General features: G+C 34.7%; 1 long non-coding RNA gene across 1 annotated transcript; it reads left to right on the forward strand.

Annotated features, from left to right (window-relative positions):
- Positions 1-671: 671 nt before the first annotated feature.
- Positions 672-19,958, forward strand: LOC148947847 (uncharacterized). The gene is made up of 2 exons (XR_016142266.1): positions 672-720; positions 19,723-19,958. It is a non-coding gene; the product is annotated as an uncharacterized LOC148947847 (long non-coding RNA).
- The last annotated feature ends 2,419 nt before the right edge of the window (positions 19,959-22,377 follow it).

Genomic DNA, 22,377 nt, shown 5'->3' on the forward strand with positions numbered 1-22,377 from the left:
GATTATGCAAGTAATATCGTAAGATTAATTCAGCTGCTAATTAACCTACTTTTTCTCGAGCATAAATTTAATTTAAATCTTTTTTTTTTACTTTAAAAGCTTGCCACGTATAAACTTGCATTGTTTTATTTAACAAAGTGCTGGGTCCCCTGAATTTAGCCCTTAGTTTATATCGATTCTGGAACATATATAATCTCTCCATGGGCGTAGGGAGGGGGGGGGGGGCATCTGCCCCCCCTAGACCTTCAAATTTACATTAGATATGGCTGAAAAAGCAGATGGTTGGAAAAGCAGTTGATAAAAGGCCCTCCATCACACTATCGACTGCCCCCTCCCCTAGACAATATGCTGCCTACGCCCATGAATCTCTCTCAGCCCTAGTTCAGTTATTAGCTTCCTCTTTAATATAGATGATCACTATTGGATACAAATGATTCATGTTTGTCTGCATTCCTCATTCTTCATGAACATTACATAGGCGCTTGCGAAATTTCTACAATTATGAAGTATTTCTACACAGTATTCTTGAATGCATTCCAAATTTCGATGTCTGGCTTTAATCAAGGGAGAACCAGATGCTTTTGAGAATTATATAACAAATCTATTTTGCGCAGGTGCGAGTGTTTTCAATTATGGGACCTTGGCAACAGAACAGGTTATTTTTATCAGTAACATTTTAGACTTTGGCATTGGCATGAGAAAGTCCTACTTAAGTTTAAGGTAATCTGGATCAATTTTCGAGTAATTGATCATTTTATTGCTTTTGTTTGAAGAGAAGCATTGAAAGTTGGGTTAAAACAGAATGTAGGTCTTCTTTTTGGTCAATATATACCAAATCATATTATTGAATTAGGACTAAAGTGAATACACCATTCAATGCCTTTTTTTATGCTGATTACGAATATAATAAGCATTTCTATCGGAAATGAATTTCAGCCCCCCCCCTATATCGGCTACACCTAACCTACCCCAGACTTGGCATATATAGGGGGGGGGGCTGGAATTCATTTCCGATAGAAATGCTTATTATATTCGTAATCAGCATAAAAAAAGGCATCGAATGGTGTATTCACTTTAGTCCTAACTCAATAATATGATTTGGTATATATTGACCTTCTTTTTAACAAAAAAATAATAAGGAATTCTCATTTCATTATATCCTAGAAGTTTTATTGGTACTTGTTGAGAATCCGGTAGTCACGCGATAAGTGAAGTTTCGTTAATGCTAATGAAATAAAACAAAATAGGATAAAAATATAATAATTCAGAAACAAATTTGGGCTATATATTTGCGCATTAGGGGGGGGGGGGGGTAAGGCAAAGCATATATTAAATACGTAACCTAACCTAGGTATCTCTTTTTACCCCTTCAACCCCCCAACACTAAAGTTTAACTCTTTGTCACGGAGTGAGCAACACCTCACAAGGCATAGAAAACCTGTTTTTCATGTAGCATCTCGGTCTTTCTCGATGCAGTCTTTCTCGTGTGACTACCGGATAATTAACAAGTACCGTTTTATTTAATTTTCTTCTAGTTAATTAATTCTCTAATAGAATCTTCTAGTTTGGCTGTAACTCAGCTGTCGAATTTGCTCGGGTTTAGCTATATGCTATATCCAAAAGTTGATGAATTCAGTCGGTTCATATAAAAAATTTGAAATAAAATCAGTAAATTTGGAATAAAAACTGAGGTTATATCCGTGCATTTTGTTGGGAGGAGGATGAGGCCCGTTTTTAAACCAGAACTGACCCTGGAAAATCATTAAATAGAAATTTTCTGAGTGCAATGAATTTGGAGAATAAATATTATTGTGTGTGGGTCCGAACAGGACAGAAACTCCGCTATTGCCAATAAATATGCCATTTTTGAAATGCAAATATGTGTTCGTTTATCACTGCCCAGTAGCAGTTTTATGGCTTTTAACCCTGGGGGGGGGTTGCTAGGTATACCACAGGAATGTAAAAACATAAAATAGAAGGAATTTATTAATATCAGAAAAATGGAGGGAGTGGGGGCGCCTGCCTCCCTGCCCAGGCTTAGAATTACCCCGGAAAACTGGCTACTTCACCTTCAAGGTTAGTACAGATTAGTTTCGCAAATTGCTCGGGTGTGTTTGATTCACAGTTTATAGACAGTAAGCTTATCGCAGATCATTTCTGGTCTTCGTTCTCGGTGCGAACAAAAAGCTCCTCCCACTTATTTCTGCATTAGTGGATTAGTCTGTTTTCGTCAATCACTGAGAAATGGTTACTAAGTGCATTATTCGTAATTGCGAAAGCAGAAAAAAACTTGGTGAGCCATCCAAGTGGTTTGCAAGTGTTCCATCTCACTGTTCCAAATCGAGGGACATACCTATCAATAAAAATAAACTAGCAAGTATTTATTTTAGTCTTAGTAGTTTAATTATTTGATTATTTGTTATCTTTTGGAAGGGTGCAAATAGTTTAAAAACATGTGTTTGATTATCTCCTTAATGAGCTCCTCAGTACTACAGACAATAAAAATCAAACCAATATCAGTAAACAGATGTGAAAATTGGAAGTGACTATATTTAAGTTAGCTGCAAGTCTATATTCATGCACACCACGTAATTTCACTTTGAGAAAAATTGATAAAACTTTTAAAACTGAAATATCAATGCGAAGCACCAAACATCATAATCAAATGTCATGGCTTTATGGCATTGTTCAAATAAAACTTATTTTCTACTTGATTATCGTCGTAAATTTATTCCTTGTCTTTCTTTCCATTCTTAAACCAATGTTATATTTACCTTTTGCATTATTACAGCCCACTGTGTATACATTCATATAAATTTATATGGAATGTTACCGCCATACCAATTATTCTCCTTTCCTTTTTTATTCTTTAATAATAATTTCTGGTCGTTTTGAGTTTGAATTATTGTAGGCTTCTATTTCTACTGATCTTAAGTTTAATATGGCCTTTACTTTTCTTTAAAAAAAAACTTTCTTTTTCGTAAAGTTTTCGTAGTATATATATATATTTATATATATATATATATATATATATATATATATATATATATATATATATATATATATATATATATATATATATATATATATATATATATATATATATATATATATATATATATATATATATATATATATACTACTAACAACTCATCGCAGCACCAAGCCGCCTGAGGCCAACACAGCTTCGCACGCTCCTCTTCCACCCCACTCGATTCACCGCCTCCCTTTTTACACCTGCCCAGGAAGTTCCCCTTTCCTGTAAATCTTTCTTTATGGAGTCCTCCCTTCCCAGACGGGGACGACCTGCTTTCCGTTTAACCCTAGATGGTTGGCCGAAAAGAACAATCTTCGGCAATCTGTCATCCTTCATCCGCACAACATGCCCTAACCACCTCAACCTTTCTTTCATTATAGACCTAGAAAGCGGTATTGAACCACATTTTTCGTATAGCCTATTGTTTTAAATATGGTCAGTCGGCCGGGTACCCAGAACAATCCTTATGCAATTTCTCTAGCAAATCTTCATCCCCTTTTCGGAGAGCCCATGCTTCAGAATCATATTTGACCACTGTCATCACTGTAGCTTCTAAGATTCTAATCTTGGTTTGCAGACTTATCTTCCTATTCTTCCAGACTTTTTTTTAACTGTGAGCCTTGGCTATTCTATTTTTAATATCTTCACTGCTCCCACCATCTTTACTAATAATACTACCAAGGTAAGTGAAGCTGCCCACCTGATCAATCTTTTTATTACCCAACGTCACCTTTTCACCTTCACTTATTCCTAGCCTTAGTGACTTAGTCTTCCTAACATTAATTTTCAAACCTATACTAGCACCCTGGAATCGTAAAACCTCTAAAACTTCATTCATTTTGCTCACACTTTCATCTAGGATGCTTAAATCAAGAGCTTAATCTAAGTCCTGGAGACTTTTTCCTCCCCATTTGATTCCGTGGTCTCTCATTGCCTTTCCTGTGCTCCTTAAAACAAAGTCCATCAAAATAATCCATATAAAAGGGGGTAGAACACAACCCTGCTTAATTTCTGATTCAATACAAAACCAGCTGCTAACCTCATTTCCTACCTTAACTGCAGCAGTGTTATTCTCGTACATAGCACTAATCACTTTAATGTATTTGTCTGGTATACCACACAAGGATAAAACCTTTACTAAAGCTCTTCTATCAACAGAATCGAACGCTTGCTCATAATCTATAAAACTGAGGACCAAAGGTGTTTGGAAACTCAGGTACTTTTCAATTAATAGCCTAAGAGTGAAAATTTGGTCAACACATCCTCTACCTTTTCTAAAACCGCACTGCTCTTCTCTTGAAACTTTGTCTGCGCCATCTCTCAGTCTAAAAAGTATCATATTTCTGAGTAATTTACTACCTACAGAGACCAGACTAATGCCTCGATAATTACCACACGCACTTTTATCACCTTTCTTATAAAGTGGCTTAATTAAGGTTTTCCTAAAATCCTTAGGTACTTCCCCTTTTTAAAAAATCATATTCATAATCTTCAATAACTTATTTCTAACCACAGAGCCACCAAATTTAAGAAACTCATTTACTACCCTATCAGCACCTGGAGCCTTATTATTCTTTAATCCTTTTAGTACTGTTGCTAATTCCTCCTCACAAAACAAATCTTCCTTCACATCCAAGGTATCACAAACTTTTTCATTTTCCTCTCTATTTTTTCCTGCAACTATCTCGTTTAAGCAAGTTCTCAAAATGTTCGGCCCATCTCGCTTTAGCTTTTTCCTTATCGCTAATTGCCACCCCATTCCTATCTTTAACTGGGACAAGTCCGGATTGACTACTACCTCTCAATTTGTTAACGTGCCAGTACAATATTTTACTATTATGCCGTCTTGCTGCATCTTCTAAATCCTCCGCAATTTTATCCATGGCCTCCCCTTCACACCTCCTTAGTTCATATTTCAATGCTTTTGCCACTTTCTTTACATTTCTTTTGTTTTCATGCGATCTATCACTCAGATAATTCTTGTACAAGTCCTTTCTCCTTTCTATTAAACATAAAGCTTTTTCACTAATATTCTTAGCTGCAGTTCTAGCTTTCTTCCCTAATACACCTTCAGCAACTACACAAATTATTTTTTTAAATTATTCCACCCATCTTCCACATTATCAAATTCTAAACTCTCAAGTTTAGTATTCAACTGTTCCTGGAAAGTTTCTCTCAAATTCTCATCCTGGAGTCTACTAACATCATAACTTCCCGGGAGGTAATTACCCTTCCGATATTTCAGCTTTAAATTAACCCTTGTCACTACTAGATGGTGATCTTTACTTTTAACATCAATAACAGCACTCCTATATACCCTAGTATCTTGTATTGATCCTGCCAGTCTTCGGTTTACTATAAAATAATCAATAAGGTTTGCTGTCATACCATCACGTGAATACCATTTTAGCTTATGAGCCATTTTATGACCAAACACCGTATTGATTATAACTAGATTGTTATACCTGCAAAATTGCAAAAGTCTGTATCCGTTACTGTTTTCTTTTCCTACACCAAATTTACCTAAGCCGGGATACCATCTATCCTTATTTCTACCAACCTGGGCGTTAAAATCTCCCAGTAAAAACATCATATTTCTACCTGGGACCTTGTCTATTTGCTCCTGTAACTGTAAGTAAAATTCATCTGAGTCACTAGTATCTCCATCAGTCGGTTCTGCAGGGGCATATAATACTATAACTGATGCCCTGAACTTTCTAGTCAAAAAAGAACGATTAGCATTCTATTTTTGATTCCCTCACAACCTGTACAAGACATAGCAGATTTCGTATTCCTTACGATCCCTGATCCCTGTCAATGTACCCCATCTTTCGTGACTCAGTAAATAAATTCTATATCCCCTAATTTAATACATCCTACCCCTGGGATATGAGTTTCTGAAACTCCTAATAAGTCCTGTTTGAATCGCCTGAATCCGTCAGTCAAAATGTCGATACGATGGTAATTTTTTAACGTTGTAACATTCCAAGTTCCAATTTTCATGTTCTTTAAATCATTGAAATTATTTTCGCCTCAGGAAAAGCAATGATCCCGGATACCAGTGCAGGACGAGGATCACATATTTTCTCAAGTCTACACCGAAGTGCTTAAGCCGGCTTAGAACTGGACAGCAAGAAGTCCCTGGGAACTCCATGAATGGAGGCTTTGTGCAATACTGGGCCCATCTTGGTCACAACATGGTTTTCAGCACTTGGCGATGCTCTTCTATCAACAAGAGTCGAAATCCTGCGCAGACAATCTCAAGCCTATTACCTCTGACTCATTATATATTCATGCCTACAAATATTATGCTACTACGGGGAGGCAACCCGTAATAGATAAATCAGCTATGAAGAGGTTTTTCAGCCCAAAGACGCCCATCAAAACATACCAATCCCAGAAGAATTGTCCATTAGTCAGAATCCCGTGCGAATACTGTGTCGTTTACTAGGCTATAATTTCCTGGAGGGGCGCCACTCCTCAAGTGGGAATAGAGTTGACCGCAAGGTCCCCATTCTTGCAGGCACCCTGACAGGGTCGAGGCAGCCTTTTGAAGAGGTCGTTGTCCATAGATCTGGATATAACGCCCTGTCACAGTTGTCCTCTTAAAGAGGATCCTCCCGCGATGGTGTTCTGCATCACCATGCAATTTAACCCATTGCTGGGAGAAGGTTTGCAACTCATGGAACTTGTGGACAAACCAGTGGACCTTTACCTTTTTTTAACATTAACCTTTTTGAGTGTACATTTGAGGGGCCTTCTTCCTCCTCCGCCTGTATTTATGACCCCGGGCAAGGGTGCCCCAGATTCTATTATGGACCCCCAGGGACAAGGTCCCCCCTTGGTCCGTGCCTCCTATGGAGGTACCCTACATATCTGTAGAGTGTTCCCCTATCGCCACCTGGGGACACGCTGAATGGCCTGGGGAGGTCAGATAAACGGATCACTTTTGTTTTGCAAAGGCCATAACTCAGTGACATATTTAACCTACTACTTATAATTATATATAACTCACTGACTAGGCCTATATAAGTTATATACAGAAATATATAGCTCAGTGACATGTTTAACCTACTACTTAACCTTAGCCTACTATAAATATGTGTAACTCACTGACTAGGCCTATCTAAGCTATATACAAAAATATATAACTGAGTGACATATTTAGCCTACTACTTATAAATGTGTGTAACTCACTGACTAGGCCTTTATAAGTTATATACAGAAATATATAATTCAGTTACATATTTATCCTACTACTTAAAATATTTGTAACTCACTGACTAGGCCTATATAAGTTATATAAATAAATATATAAAACAGTTACAAATTTATCATAATAATTATAAATATGTGTAAATCAATGACTAGGCATATCTAAGTTATATACAGAAATATATAACTGAGTGAAATATTTAGCCTACTACTTGTAAATATGTGTAACTCACAGCCTAGGTCTAACTCAGTTATATACAGAAATATTTAACTTAGTGACATATTTAGCCTACTAATAATAAATATGTGTAAAACACTGACTAGGCATATAATTAATATGCCGAGATATATAACTGGGAAACATATATAACCTACTACTTATAAATATACATAACTCACTGACAGGGCCTATATAGGTTATATATAGAAATATATAACTCAGTGACATATTTAGCCTACTACTTATAAATATGTGTAACTCACTGACTAGGCCTATCTAAGTTATATACAGAAATATATAACTGAGTGACATATTTAACCTACTACTTATAAATATGTGTAACTCACTGACTAGGCCTATATAAGTTATATACAGAAATATATAACTCAGTGACATATTTAGCCTACTGCTTATAAATATGTGTAACTCACTGAATTGGCCAGTATAAGTTATATACAGAAATATATAACTCGGTGACATATTTAGCCTACTACTTTTAAATATGTGTAACTCACTGACAAAGCCTGTATAAGTTATATATAACTGAGAAATATATAACTGAGTGACATTGAGTGACTATTAGATCTTGAAGCTACATTTACTAAAGTTAGGCATAAATCAGCTTGTTTTCTAACAGCTTCATCTTTTTCTAAAATATACATGTCTAAAATACATGTCTGATATTGCGGATCATAATCCTTGGTGTTTTCGGAATAATAGACAAGTACCGAGACTTGTACCAACTACGTACTTTGCACACAGAAGGGGGGTATGAATTCCGAAAGATCTCACCTGAAAAAGTAGTGTCCTATAATACATTTTTTATTCTCTGGATGGGGCTATTCAAAATTTTAAGCTATTTCTGAAACTTAAGATGAACAAAATTGGTTATTTCTACTTTTGTAGCTAATATGTTCGCTGCAGCTTTTAAAATGGGAGACAGTTTGCTCTCAGATGGGAAGCTTGATAATTTTACGGATTCAGGTGCGAAGCTCAAGAGGCATATGAAGGAATTTGTCAAATTTGTCTTTTTTAGAATTATGTCTTCCTTATATTACAGATTATACGGTAATGTTGCACAGTTATTCTCCCTTGTAAGGAAACACCATAATACCAAAAGATTAGTACCATTTAATTCCTCCTTCAGCACTAAAATAGCGAAAGATTTGATTGTCCATTCAATATTCTTCTAAAATATGATAGTCGCTGCCAGGATGAATTAAAAAAATAAAAGTTTTTCTGTGGGAAGCAAAGAGTGAAGTCAGTACCGGGCGTATCGGTATTTTCCGTATCGGTGCCAGGCGTATTGGTATCGTTTTTTTTCCCATGGTTTTGTGCCTTCTATATGATTTTTGTTAAATACGGGCAAAGATTAATTTAAAATACCAAGTTTCTCTGTGGGATTAAAAAGCAAGGTCGAAACTTCAATCGAACAAAAATTATTACTCCACAGCCTACCTAATATATATCGACAAAACTAATGCAAGTAAATCAACCGGTGATATTTTCATATGTTTGTAGGATTATAAAAAAACGTATTGGTGCATTATGTGGGCCCACCGCTATATACTGTTGCAAGAGACCGCTATAGATAAATGATTGCAAAGCCGTGGTTTCTCAATGAGATACACTATTTAAACGATTGTTTTTTGGAGTTTAGGGGAAAGGTACCTAGGTTAGGTTGCGTATTTAATATATGCTATGGTTTACCCCCCCCCCCCAACCCCCAACCCCTATAATGTGCAAATATATTGCCCAAATTTGTTTCTTAACTATTATATATTCCTCCTATTTTATTTTATTTGAATTAACCAAACTTGACTTCTTTCGTGGGCCCGCATAATGCACCAGTACCAAAAAAACTAGCACTTTACTGAAAACACAAAAGCCAAATATAAAAAACAAGAATATTGAATTGGGCATCAGTAGATTGTATATATGGAATTCTACGGGACGTATACACCTTTTCAAAGAGAGTGAGTACCCCCTCACATGGTATACACTACAGTTTGACATGCACATTGCAAAAAGCGAGCAGTCCTTTACCTATAAAGTGGTCAAACACGTTTTAAGAGTATAGTCGAGATTGTATAACACAACCAGACTGGTTATTGAGGCAATACCCATTTTTTTAGGTCCCTTCAGAGACAGCTGGAGGTTACTCTATATACGATAACTTGATTGCTAATTGGATTCAAATTGAATGAATGATTTTCATTCATCTTTGAGATTTTGTATATAATGGCCATGCGTTACGATTAAATTTTCATAATGTTCTAACATACCATGGATAACACATTTGATATTATTGACTTTGAAGCTATGGAAACATCGATTTATAATGAGAGTTCAGTTTCAAGACTCAGTTTCAGTCATCAAGACTGGGCTGGGTAATTGTAGACAGAGAAAAGCCAAGAATTGAATTGAAGTTATCAAGTATTTTGGGCAATAGGTTGCATAGGTTGCATCAAGACAGGGCTGGGTAATTGTAGACAGAGAAAAGCCAAGACAAATAATCCAAGTAATTGAGAGGCCAATGTTTAAACGGCTGGGGTACGGGTAAATGGCAGGAGTATGAATGACTCTCTTATTGGACACATACTTGTCAGGTTAGTTTTTGGAAAGGCATGTCTGCCTAGAGTCTTAGGCATGCTTATCAAGAATTTAAAAAAGAGTGTTGTTGGGGAGATCGGTTGATGGCAGAAGGATGTCTTAGAGTAGTTATAGTGTGATAGTGGGGGGCGAATTGCTAGCGAAAAACCCGAGTGGATGACTTGAAATAAAATTTTTTTACAAGAAATCTCTGAAAAAATATTTCTGGGGGGAGGGGGTAATGTCAGCGGGGTGTCTTAGAGTAGCTATAGTGCGAAAAACCCGAATGAACGAGTTGAAATAAAATTTTAACTAGAAATGTCTGAAAAGTGTTTTTGGGGGGATGGGGCGATGGTAGAGGGTGTCTTAGAGTCGTTATAGTGGTGTACTGTTGCACGAATGGCTTGCGAAAAACCCAAATGAATGACTTGAAATAAAAAATTTTAACAAAAAAAATTGTCTGAAGAATGTTTTTGGGGGGATGGGGTGATGGCAGCGGGGTGTCTTAGAGTACTTATAGTGCTGTACTGTGGGCCGAATTGCTTGTGAAAAACCCGAATTGATGAGTAGAAATAAAATTTTTAACTAGAAATGGCTGAAAAGTGTTTTGGGGGAGATGGGGCGATGATAGAGGGGTGTCTTAGCGTAGTTATTGTGTGATAGTGGGTGGGGGGGGGGGTGAAATGCTAGCCTAAAATCTGAGCTAATAAGGGCTTATGACCTTAAACTCTAGTTTTTTGTAAGAAAATTATGGAAAATACAATTCTCTGGTTCAAATGTGAAACTTAAGTCCATTTTTGGATCGAAAAATAAAACTATTTCCGTAAAATCTGAGCTAATAAGGGTGCTTGACCGTAAACTCTAGTTTTTTGAAAGAAAATTATGGAAAATACAATTCTTTGGCTCATAGGTAAAATTTAAGTCCAGTTATGGATAGAAAAATAAACTATGTCTGTAAAATCTGAGCTAATAAGGGTTTTTGACCGTAAACTCTAGTTTTTTGTATGACAATTATGGAAAATACCATTCTCTGGTTCAAATGTAAAACTTAAGTCTATTTTTGGATCGAAAAATAAAACTATTTCCGTAAAATCTGAGCTAATAAGGGTTTTGGACCGTAAACTCTAGTTTTTTTGTAGAAAAATTATGGAAAATACAATTCTCTGGTTCAAATGTGAAACTTAAGTCCATTTTGGATCGAAAAATAAAACTATTTCCGTAAAATCTGAGCTAACAAGGGTTTTTGACCGTAAACTCTAGTTTTTTGTAAGAAAATTATGGAAAATACAATTCGTTGGCTCATGGATGAAACTTAAGTCCAGTTATGGATCGAAAAATAAACTATTTCTGTAAATTCTGAGCTAATAAGGGTTTTTGACCTCAAACTCTAGTTTTTTTTAAGAAAATTATGGAAAATACAATTCTCTGGTTCAAATGTGAAACTTAAGACTATTTTTGGATCGAAAAATTAAACTATTTCCGTAAAATCTGTGCTAACAAGGGTTTTTGACCCTAAACTCTAGTTTTTTGTAAGAAAATTATGGAAAATACAATTCGTTGGTTCATAGGTGAAACTTAAGTCCAGTTTTTGATCGAAAAATAAACTGTTTCTGTAAAATCTGAGCTAATAAGGGTTTTGGACCGTAAAAATTATGGAAAATACAATTCTCTGGTTCAAATGTGAATTTTAAGTCCATTTTTGGATCGAAAAATAAAACTAGTTCCGTAAAGACTGAGCTAATAAGGGTTTTTGACCGTAAAATCTAGTTTTTGTAAAAAAATTATGGAAAATACAATCCTTTAGTTCAAATGTGAAACTTAAGTCCAGTTTTAGATACTCATAATGATGAGGACTGATGGTTCTAATTTAATATTTTTTTTCATAAGAACAAACTATTTTTTTTAAACTTCGAAATTATTCAACTTTATTGTACGTATCTTAAAATGACAAAATATGCTTACGGCTCTAACAGTTGTACTCTATGATTGCTCAGAGACACGATGTGGCTTTCCCACTGGTATTCTATGTCCGGTTATCGACACTACCTAGTCTATTGCATGTATTAAATCAGTATTTTTTACGCAGTGGAACGATAAACACATAAGTCATATCTTTAAAAAAAGTGAAGATGGAGCATTTTAATAAAGTGTGTTCACATGACAATGTTATTGTACCATTGAATGCCGACAAGGAGAAATATTTAAACTATGAAACAAGTACAAGTTGTAGCACTATTGGAAATGTATGCATGCATTGTCATGACAGTAAGGAATTACATTTCTTTGGAATACCGAAAAAATTCAACTCTTATGTTTGTGGTTATGCGAGATTGAGATCTCCAGAGATGATTGCACTCAAAGAGAATGCCAACATAAAAATAATCCTTGATGATAGAGGACAACTCCTTGCTACTGTTGCAGTTTACACATTATCTACTGATACATCCAATCGTCAGCTTTAGGGTATTAGCATTCAACGGAAGGTCAAAAAAAGAAAGGCTTAGTCTTCTACTAATATCGTAAACCATATCGTGTCTACTTGCCGAAACTGTTACCTGTGTAAAAATAATATGATAATAGACAGTGAAATTGCCAGAAAAATAAAAAGGGCAGTGGGAGAAAACATCACTATGGAATATAAAGATGAATCTATTAAAAACGAAGCACCAGCAAACGTTACTGCCATTGATCAAACAGTCAATGAACCAAATAATACCAAAGACGAAAAGCATATTGAGCCTGTTGATGACACACCAGTAAAAATTGTGTATGACTCAAAATGGTATAATGATTATTCTACTGATTACGAACTAAGAGAAGACAATAGCTACAATATCAAGAGAGAACATGGTGAACTATTTTATGGAACAGATTCAAAATGTCCAAAGTTAATCATTGATATTAATAATGTATCATAATATATTTTTGTATTCATATTCTACATAGCATTATTTCATTAAAAATATATTATGCATTACATTGTTACGTGTTCATTATATTTAGAGTAAGCTAGCATATCAAACGTTTAGAATGTCTATTAAAACACTGGAGATGTAAGAAAAGGAATTTGCTTACATCTATTGTCAGGCACATGGGATAACATTGACAAAATCTAGGTATCAGAATGAATAAATTCTTTATCAACATCTGTAATTTGATATGTCACTAAGTTATTTTCAAAATTATGTAAGTAGGTAGGTAAACAAGTCACAAACTCTTTCTTTAATTCACGATTTGGATACGCAATGCAAAAATTTTATACAGGCAATTATGAAAAAAAATTGAGCAAATTCTTTATTAACATTCATTATCGATTGAAGTCCCTTCCTAGACAGACAATACGGCAATTTCACGAAATCTAAGTATAAGAGGGATTAAATTCTATATCAACATCCATTTCTCGGATACATAGGAAAAATTTGACAAAATCTAAGTGTTAGAGTGAATAAATTTTTTTTATCAATATCTTTTGTCAGATACATTGAATAAATTTGACCGAATCTAAGTGTCAGAGTGAATAATTTTCTTATCAACATCCTGTGTCAGATAAATCAAATAAAATTGACAAAATCTAGATTTCAGAACGAATAAATGCTTTAACAACATCCTTTATCGGATATGTCGGATAAAATTGACAAAATCTAAGCATCAGAGTGACTAAATTCTGTATCAGCATTCTTTTTTCTGATACATAGGATAAAATATCGGATAAAATTGACAAAATGTAAGTATCAGATTGATTAAATTCTATATCAACATCCCTTTCTCAGGTACATGGGACAAAATTGACAAAATCTAAGTATCAGATTGATTAAATTCTATATCAACGTCCCTTTCTCGGGTAAATGGGATAAAATTGACAAAATCTAAATATCTAATTGAATAATTTATTTTTTATCAACATCTTTTATCAGTTACAACAATTATAATTAACAAAATCTAAATATAGGAGTGAAAAATGCTTTTTCAGCATCCTTTGTAGGATATGTTGAATAAAATTGACAAAATCTAAATATCAGAATGAATAAAGGTTTTATCAACATCCTTTGTCGGGTATGGTGGATAAAATTGACATAATCTAAGCATCAGAGTTATTAAATTCCATATCAACATCCCTTTCTCAGATACAAGGGATAAAAATGACAAAATCTAAGTATCAGAGTGAATAAATTCATTATCAACATCCTTTGTCAGATATGTCGGATAAAACTGACAGAATATAAGTATCAGAGTGATTAAATTCCATATCAACATCACTTTCTCGGATACAAGGAATAAAACTGACAGAATTTAGGTATCAAAGTGAGTAAATGCTTTATCAACATCCTTGAAATGCATTATTAACATCGTTTGTCGGCTATATCGGATAAAATACAAAATACAACTATCAGATTGATTAAATTCTATATCAATATCCCTTTCTCGATTACTTGGGATAAACTTGACAAAATCTAAGTATCAAAGTTATTAAATTCTATATCTCAGATACATGGGATAAAATTGACACAATCTAAGTATTAGAGTGAATAAATTTTTTATCAATATCCCTTAAATGCATTATCAACATCAAATGTCAGATACATCGGATAAAATTGATAAAATCTAAGTACCAGAAAGAATAAATTCGTTTTTAAACTTTTAATTAAAAAAATCAGATAATAATCATAAAATCCAAGTTCTATTCATTTTGACTTCATGCGTCCTTACGTTGAATTTAGGTTAGACCGGTTATAGATGGCACTACACCCACTCAGACACACAGTCATAGTGAGAGAGATATTCAAAAAGTTGAGTTAGTTTTAGTTCACTTAGAGTGGCTAGGCATGCTTTAGAATAAGAAAACATCCACCCCAACACAAAGACAAATAGATTGAGAGAGATAAAAACACATGGAAATACGCAGATTTAGACGCAAAAACCGACAAAGACATGGAGTGTGCCCTGAGACGGGATATATATAGTGAGAGAACTTGCACAGTCGACATAGCTTTATTTCATTTTTAAGGTTAATTTAGACGAGGTTACGTGCGTGCACGTAATCTACGTATTTGTTTGTGTTTTTTATCTCTCTCACTCTTTTGACTCTTGAGGCCTTTCTTTTTTTAACCTTCCGTTGAATGCTAATACCCGAAAGCTGACGATAGTATGTATCAGTAGGTGATGTGTTACCTGCAACAGTAGCAAGGAGTTGTCCTCAATCATCAATGATTATTTTTATGTTGGCATTCTCTTTGAGTGCAACCATCTCTGGAGATCTCAATCTCGCATATCCACCAACATAAGAGCTGAATTTTTTCGGTACTCCAAAGAAATTTAATTCCTTACTGTCATGACAATGCATGCATACAATTCCAATAGTGCTACCACTTGTACTTGTTTCATAGTTTAAATACTTCTCCTTGTCGGCATTCAATGCTACAACAACATTGTCATGTGAACACACTTTATTAAAATTCTCCATCTTCACTTTGTTTAAAGATATGACTTATGTGTTTATCGTTCCACTGCGTAATAAATAATGATTTAATACATGCAATAGACTAGGTAGTGTCGATAACCGGACATAGAATACCAGTGGGAAAGCCACATCGTGTCTCTGAGCAATCATAGAGTACAATTGTTAGAGCCATAAGCATATTTTGTCATTTTAAGATACGTACAAAAAAAATAGATAAATAAAAAAATAAATAAAGCTGAGTAATTTCGAAGTTTAAAAAAAAATAGTTTGTTTTTATGAAAAAAATATTGAATTAGAACCATCAGTCCTCATCATTATGAGCATCCAAAACTGGACTTAAGTTTCACAGTTGAACCAGAAAATTGTATTTTCCATAGTTTTTTTACAAAAAACTAGAGTTTACGGTCAAAAACCCTTATTGGCTCAGATTTTACGGAAATAGTTATATTTTTCGATCCAAAATGGACCTAAGTTTCACATTTGAACAAGAGAATGGTATTTTCCATAATTTTCTTACAAAAAACTAGAGTTTACGGTCAAAAACTCTTCTTAGCTCAGATTCTACGGAAATAGTTTTATTTTTTTATCCAAAAATAGACTTACGTTTCACATGTGAACCAGACAATTGTATCTTCCCTGATTGTCTTACATAAATCTAGAGTTTAAAGTCAAAAACCCTTATTAGCTCAGATTTTACAGAAATAGTTTATTTTTCGATCCATAACTGGACTTAAGTTTCACCCTTGAGCCAACGAATTGTATTTTCCATAATGTTCTTACAAAAAACAAGAGTTTACGGTCAAAAACCCTTGTTAGCTCAGATTTTACGGAAATAGTTTTATTTTTCTGTCCAAAATGGACTTAAGTTTCACATTTGAACTAGAGAATTGTTTAAAAAAACGAGTTTACGTTCAAGAACCCTTTTTGGCTCAGATTTTACGGAAATAGTTTTATTTTTCGATCCAAAAATAGACTTAAGTTTCACATTTGAACCAGAGAATTGTATTTTCCATAATTTTCTTAGAAAAATCTAGAGTTTGCGGTCAAAAACCCTTATTAGCTCAGATTTTACAGAAATAGTTTATTTTTCGATCCATAACTGGACTTAAGTTTCACCTATGATCCAAAGAATTGTATTTTCCCTAATTTTCTTACAAAAAACTATAGTTTACGGTCAAAAACCCTTATTATCTCAGATTTTACTGAAATAGTTTTATTTTTCGATCCAAAAATGGACTTAAGTTTCACATTTGAACCAGAGAATTGTATTTTCCATAATTTTCTTACAAAAAACTAGAGTTAGGGTTATAAACCCTTGTTAGCTCAGATTTTAGGCTAGAAATTTGCCCCCCCCACTATCAAACTATAACTACGCTAAGACACCCCTCTGTCATCGCCCCATCTCCTCCAAAACAATTTTCAGGCATTTCTAGTTAAAAATTTTATTTCAACTCATTCATTCGGGTTTTTTCGCAAGCAATTCGACCCACAGTACAGCACTATAAGTACTCTAAGACACCCCGCTGCCATCACCTCATCCCCCCAAAAACATTTTTCAGACATTTTTTTTTGTTAAAATTTTTTATTTCAAGTCATTCATTTGGGTTTTTCGCACGCAATTCGTGAAGCAGTACAGCACTATAACAACTCTAAAACACCCTTCTGCCATCGCCCCATCCCCCCAAAAACACTTTTCAGACATTTCTCGTTATAAATTTTATTTCAACTCATTCATTCGGGTTTTTCGCAAGCAATTTGACACACGGTAGAGCACTATAGCTACTCTAAGACACCCCGCTGACATCACCCCATCCCCCCAGAAATATTTTTTCAGAGATTTCTTGTTAAAATTTTTTATTTCAAGTCATCCATTCGGTGTTATCACTAGCGATTCACCTCCGACCATCACACTATAAATTCGTGAAAACCCTCATGTACTATAAAGATATCTTACCCGGAATACAATTCGTTCGTATCTCGTTAAAATTTTATTTCAACTTGTCCATTTGGGTTTTCCTCATGAGATTTAACCACCCCTCTCACACTATATCTAAGCTGACATCCTTCTGCCATCAACCCATCTACCAAAAAACACTTTTCAGGCATTTCTCGTTAAAATTTTTATATCATCTCATTCATTTGGGTTTTTCACTAGCAATTCGCCCCCTACTCTCACACTATAATTACGACGAGACACCCCTCTGTCATCGAGCCATCTCCCCAAAAACACTTTTCAGCCATTTATAGTTAAAACTTTTATTTTCAAGTCATCCACTCGGGATTTTTTGTAAGCAATACGCCCCCAAACTATCATACTATAACTACTCTATGACAGCCGGCTGCCATCGCACTATCTCCCCCCAAAAATATTTTTTCAGAGATTTCTAGTTAAAAATGGTATTTCAACTCATTCATTTTGATTTTTTGCTAGCAATTCTCCCCCCACTATCACACTATAACTACGCTAAGACACCCATCTGTCATCGACCCATCTCCCCAAAAACACTTTTCAGCCATTTCTAGTTAAAAATTTTATTTCAAGTCATCCACTCGGTTTTTTTTACAAGAAATTTAGCCCACAGTAGAGCACTATAAGTACTCTAAGACACCCCGCTGCCATCACCCCACTACTTGTGTATTATACAGAACACATCGAAGAAATAAAGCCCCCCCCCCCGTATTAACACTTTGCGGGAAATCTGTAAGTAGCGTTTAATCGTTTCCGTTCCTATCTGACATCCCATTAATATCATAGAAGAAAGGAAATTAGTGAAAGATTTTTATAAAAGCCTCTTAATCATCTATAAAATCCATGAATTCGAAAATAAGAGCATTTACAATGCCCCATCCCTCTCATTTCCATGAAGGTAAAACTTTGAAAATTTAACTGAAACATTATTTGCTTTCATCAAATAAATTTGAAAATAGAATATCTCGTTTAATTCACCCTATTTTTTCAAAGCGTCTAGAATTACGCATTTCCATTCCTTTGTTTTCTTAATTTAGATAATGCGCATGCAAAAGGTTGTTTCTGAAATCGTCCCTTTTGTAAAAAGATTAAACACAGATGGTTTTAATCTAGACCGGAAAAGAAAGCACATTCTAAATACACGACGGGAAATGACGTTTTGAACGAAAGAATTATTTGTAATGAATGAATTAAACTCGTAAACAGAGGGGGGGAGGGAAGATGGGGTTTATGTAATGCAAAAACGAAGGTATTTTAATCTTCCTAGTTACTATAATCATCATATTGTAGAGGTTGGATTGTGGGGGGAGGGCTATGCCCCTGAAATTTGAATTTACTGGAGAGGTGACTATGTAAAATGATTTTATTTGGAAATAAATTAAGAAAATTTAGTAAACTGAACTCTCATTATAAATCGATGTTTGCAAAGCTTCAAAGTCAATAATATGAAATGTGTTATCCATAGTATGTTAGAACATTATGAAAATTTAATCGTAACGCATGGCCATTATATACAAAATCGCAAGGACGAATGAAAATCGCTCCTTTTATTTGAATCCAATTACCAATCAAGTTATCGTATATAGAGTAACCTCTGCTGTCTCTGAGGGGCCCTAAAAAATGGGTATTGTCTCAAAAAACCAGTCTGTTTGTGTTATACAATCTCGACTATACTATTAAAACGTGTTTGACCACTTTATAGGTAAAGGTTTGCTCGCTTTTTGCAATGTGCATGTCAAACTGTAGTGTATACCATGTGAGGGGGTACTCACTCTCTTTGAAAAGGTGTATACGTCCCGTAGAATTCAATATATACAATCAAATGGAGTCAAAAGTTGGTACGTAGCCTCACAAGAACAAGCTTATCTATAACGCTTGTCACAGTCTTACATGAGCTGTGATATCAGTAAATTTCAGTATACAATTAAAATTGCCTTAAAAAATTGGGTATAAAAATGAATATTATCTTAAGAAGTGCAAAGTCACTAAACAGCATACAAAGATAATGGATTGATTTATCAGGTAACATCTTAGTCTCGCCTAGTATTACTCGAAATGAGGAACAAATAAACCAAAATATGAACTCCGGAAATCCGAATATTTTTGTCTATACAACAGAGAATTTTAAGATATGATACAAATTCTAAAGCGAGTCTGTAGTTCTATTACTACCAAGATTGATTAACTTCGAACTTATCTACAAAATAATCATAAAGTATTTTTTTTTTCAGATCCAAAGAGAAAGACAATAATTGGACTGAGCCCATTGTGAAGAAGTGACGCCAAATTAAACGAAAAAAATAAGCACTAATCCTAAAATACTTCATTTCGATACTGTTAAAAGTTTTCTTAAAGGGTTTACTTTTATTGCACCAAAACTTATATATTGTTTTGTGTTTAGTAAATTGCTAATTTTTTATAATCCTACAAACATATGAAAATATCACCAGTTGGTTTATTTGCACTAGTTTTATCGATATATATTACATAAGCTGTGAAGTAATCATTTCTGTTCGTTTTAAGTTTCAAATTTGCTGTTTACTTCCCTCAGAAAAACTTTATTTTTTAAAATGATCTTTGCCCGTTTTTAATAAAAAAAAAATCATAGAAGGCACAAAATCATGATTAAAAAAAAACACCTGATACCGATACGCCCGGTACCAATACGACCGATATTGATACGTCCAATACTAACTTAGTTCTTTACTTCCCACAGAAATTTTTGTTTTCTTTTTAATTTAATCTTTACCCGTTTTTGGTTAAAAACGCTGTTAATTAGAAATCTCGTTCGCCCGCTCGCTTGCAAATCTTGTGGACATGGTCGGTCATGAATCTTTGAATCATTTTTGGTCTCCAATTGCCTTCAAGTAGCTCAAAAACAGATAGGCTATCTAAATTACCCTTATTGTATGGCTATCTGCCTTAGCTATCTACGTATCTACCTATCTGCCCACTGTAGAGAGATATAAACAGTGCGATCATTCCCTATCTCAACCATTAGACAAAGCCGGACCGAGATGCAGCTGCTCCAGAGAGCAGCTTGACACAACGATAGCTGGAGAGCTATTATCAGCTTATTGTAAAATATGGAAAGACGAAGGCGCGTGGAGGTTTAGCATTTCTAGCTAAGGAGCATCTTTTGGCTAATATTAGGGAGGATTCTTTCATTTGGATGGAAGGTAGGGTTGAAACTCTTACTCTTGAGCTAGAAATTGGCGGAAATAAGATTTTGATAAGTGAGGTATATAAGCCATCGAGTACTCGATGGGAGGAGTTTGCACTTGGTTTTGGTAGAGTTTTGGATGAGATCCAGTTGAGTACTTCCGAGTTTATTTGCTTGGGTGATTTTAATTTTGATCTTTTGTGTTTGAATAATGCTAATTTAGAATTTTCCACCCTTATGGCTAGTCATGATCTATATACTGTAGCAGGAATTCCAACGCGCGTTACTCAACGTTCAGTAACATTAATCGATAACATATTTATTCGATCTCACCTACTTGCTACTTCTTATGCTGAGGTAATAATTAGTGAGTCTTCTGATCATTTTCCTGTGGTAGCAGTGACTTCCTTCCCACGTACACAAAAGCCAAAAATAAAGAGGACAAAGAAAAGGCTGCTGAAAAAAGAGAATATTGATAAATTTAGGGAAGAACTGAGTGTTTTTTCTTGGCAAGAAGTTTATGATGAATTTGAAAGTCCATACGCTGCATTTGATAAGTTTATAGGTATTATTCAATCGATATTTGATTCAACATGTCCAATAAAGACTGTCAAATTACCCAGGAGTTTCTTCGAATAATCCAGAAAAGAAATGATCTGTACATACTTTATTTGACTTCAGAGTCACAGGAATCTTCAATGACTTTGAAAAACTTCGTAATGAAACTAATCGGCTTCACAGATCTTGTATTAAAAAATATTATGGAATGAAATTTGAAATAATAAAGGGAACACGAAAGGCACACGGAAAACTATTAATGAATTATTAAATGGTGGCAAGAAGAATGGAAATCCAGCTAGTCTAAAAGTTAACTATAGAATATTTGTTATAAGGGAGGAAATTTCTGACGTTTTGGGTGAGTATTTTTCAAAAATAGGTGAATCAATAAGTGAAATTTCATATAACGATAGCAGTAAAATTGCCGAGCCTCTTAAATATGAAACAGGTTTGGGGGCAAACATGAACATAACTGAAACTAATCTTCAGGAGATGAAGCAAACAATAGTATTTATGAAGTCAAATTCGTCTGGGAATGATGGTCTCAATCTGCAAACGTTTAAATTAGTAATGGTATATTTGTTGCCCCGCCTTTGTATATTTGATTTACTTATTGCTGAAAAAGGGTGAGGTTCCTCCGCGATTAAAAGAGGTCACGGTTATCCCTTTGCATAAAGGAGGTCTGAAGATAGAGCCTTCGAACTGGAGACCGATGCCGATGTTGTCTTTGTTTTCAAAGCTATATGAAGAAGTCATGCATAGAAGATTGTAAAACCATCTGAATCTATATGAATTTCTCGTGGAAACACAGATTGCATTCAGGAAAGGCCATTCAACAATGCATGCAGTCCACCGTCACACAAATTTTGTTAAATCTGCGCTTGAACGTGGTGAGTTAGTGCTTTTAATTTTCATAGATTTTAGCAAAGCTTTTGATACTGTTGTTTTAAAAATCTTATTGAGTAGGCTACGTTGTTTAGGTGTTCAGGATGTATCTTTGAATTGTTTCGAGTCTTATCTTGGGGGGTGACCACTTAGAGTGAATACTGATGGCTGCAAATCAAGAAGTTATCGATTCCAATGCGGAGTTCCACACGGTTTGATGCTTGGGCCCCTACTTTACCTAATTTATGTAGATACCATGAGATTTTACATTCCTGGGACA

Source organism: Artemia sp. Qi Xiang Cuo, chromosome 10 (assembly GCF_049724085.1).
Source record: "Artemia sp. Qi Xiang Cuo chromosome 10, ASM4972408v1, whole genome shotgun sequence".
Lineage (NCBI taxonomy): Eukaryota > Metazoa > Arthropoda > Branchiopoda > Anostraca > Artemiidae > Artemia > Artemia sp. Qi Xiang Cuo.